This window comes from Bactrocera neohumeralis, unplaced genomic scaffold (assembly GCF_024586455.1).
Source record: "Bactrocera neohumeralis isolate Rockhampton unplaced genomic scaffold, APGP_CSIRO_Bneo_wtdbg2-racon-allhic-juicebox.fasta_v2 cluster10, whole genome shotgun sequence".
NCBI classification, from domain to species: Eukaryota; Metazoa; Arthropoda; class Insecta; order Diptera; family Tephritidae; genus Bactrocera; species Bactrocera neohumeralis.
Genome location: NW_026089623.1, coordinates 253,594 through 256,073, shown reverse-complemented (window position 1 = coordinate 256,073; position 2,480 = coordinate 253,594). Strand labels below are relative to the sequence as shown.

General features: G+C 32.9%; 1 pseudogene; it reads right to left on the bottom strand.

Moving 5' to 3' along the window:
- Positions 1 to 839: 839 nt before the first annotated feature.
- LOC126765033 (uncharacterized) lies at positions 840 to 1,994 on the bottom strand (annotated as a pseudogene).
- Positions 1,995 to 2,480: the final 486 nt, after the last annotated feature.

Here is a 2,480-nt window from a genome sequence, read left to right as displayed (position 1 = left end):
AACGTCATGAGCCCTCTAGTCAAAGACGGGACTGGATGGAAAAAGGTATAAAAAAACATCCCGCTTTTATATTATCGGTATAAAAAAACATCACGCTTTTATATTATCGGTTAATATTGGTTCATTTATAGGTTTGGACTGATTTTAAATTTGCAGTTAAAAAGAAAATTATTAAAAATAAGAAGCAAATATCTGGACCAGGAGGTGGGCCCTTCATTCAAGTAAATTTAAGTTCCGGAGGAACGAAGAGGAGGTCAGCGCTATACTTTCCCTTAATACATCAGTAGAGAGATTGAAAGGTATACAAAGTTGTGGAACATCAACAAACGTTTCAGATGACATCCCTAGTACAAGTAGGAAGAGACCAATTGACGACATTTCTCCCCAGCCCCAAATGCAGAATGAAATATCATTTTTATCGTCTGACCAGCAAATGAAAGCAAATCGAGATACTGATCAACTGACCCAAAGTACACCGCAAAAGGAACAGAATATAAACAAAATGGGTCTACTTGAGGAGCAAATAAATATCCAAAAAAAGATGGAGGACAATGTTTCAAAAGTTCTAAACACGTTTATGAAGCAACAGAACGAACATGCATAAGAACTGTCTGAAACAAACAGATGTGAAATTAAAAAAGATAAATTGAAGAAAATGAAGCGACATAATGCTGTGATGGAAAAAATATCCATTGATAAATTAGAAACCAAAAAAAATTTTAGAACTTGAACTACAACATTTAAACAAGCCATAAGTTTTTATTTTTAATGTCTAATAACTCGTTTACTGCATTTTTATGTTAATTTAAATAATTTTGATATGAATACATAATATGAACTTATATTAAAAAAAAATCTAAAAAACTATCTCTAATTCTATTTGCTTCGTCGATAGACATATCATCTATATCACACTCATATTCGTTGGAATATACATTTTCAGTTGTATCCAGGTTAACTCATTTATGTTTTCATTTGAATTAAAATGCAAACGAATATTATGCAATGCGCGACATAAATTAACAATACGCGCTGCTTTATATGGTGCGTAATGTAGTCGTCGTTCACCACAAATACAACGAAATACCGATTTTAATAAACCTATCGTCTTCTCAATAACAATTCGGATTTGGGCATGATATGTGTTGAATCTCCTTGTTGGGACGCATGTTATTGGTTCCCTAAACGGAGATATGAGCCGCGGTTGAAGAGGGTAGCCTTTGTCACCTTTACAAAACATATATTCGATTAGTACATTCGTATAAATTGGTAGCATTTTTAGCAAATTATTCTTTCTTATATTAAATATGCATGTCCTCTCCGATAATTTGATGCGCTAATGATTTTGAAATCAAAGGGATCGTACTTGCATCTTATGGTCGCACGCCTACATACGAAAAACTAATATATGTACCTATGTATATGTAGAATACTGAGTGAAAACTTAATTTTGAGAAAGCCTAACCACCATAATATTCAGACTTGAGAATTCTTTGCGATTAAAATACACATGTTTATTTCTTGACGGTGCCATTATCTTTACATGAGTGCCATCAGCTGCCATTGCCACACCAGGAAATTTTGATTTTCCAAAAAATTATGTTTTTGCTTCTAATTCCTCGCTGGCGGTCATGTCAATGGAAATCCATCTTGAACATAGCCTGTATTCAAGAATGTTGAGTACCTCATCTCATACAACAGAAAATTTCGATTGGGCCATATTTATGTATATTGAAGTCCTTTCCAATACAATGTTGATAACTGCGTGTGGCTAAGAAACATAGACATGCAGCAAGCTTTATTTTTGGAGAAAGAGAACCTTGCCTCTTGTCATTTCCAAATTTATTTTCGCATTCCCCCAAAATGTATGTGTATAAATGCCCTTTTCTTGATCCGAAAATTTTTGATGAAACTGCGTATGTACATACATACATATGTAAATAAAATGTTGTTTTTTTTAGCTTAAATAGTTCAACTCACTTATAGTCATCCATTTCCAACACATCTTTTGAAATATTCCTCAAATTTCTGCGCTCACGACGAATTTCTATTTATTGCTATTTTCATCATCACCATCACTTAAATATACTGCAATTGTATCCATTTTAAATATTTGTAAAAACGAACCAAAAAGCTAAGTCAATTTATTTCATTTTTCAAACTTGTCAAATTTGTTGATAACACAGTTTACTTATGGTTATCGACGGTATCAATGATCGTAAGAACATTTTCGATCGAAAATTCTTTCCGCAACGAATTCGATTTCGATGCGGATTCAATAATTAGGCCCTTTAATTTTTACTCATGTTATCGCTTGCATAGACCGACAGACAGACAGTTATGTCAACAACAACTCGTCTCGTCATCCTGTTTATTTATATTTATGTAAATAACCCTCTATCTAACTGGTCGGTTTTTGGGAATCTTTAGAAAAGATTACTTTATCGTTTGTTTAGAAATGAAAACATTACAAACAAGAA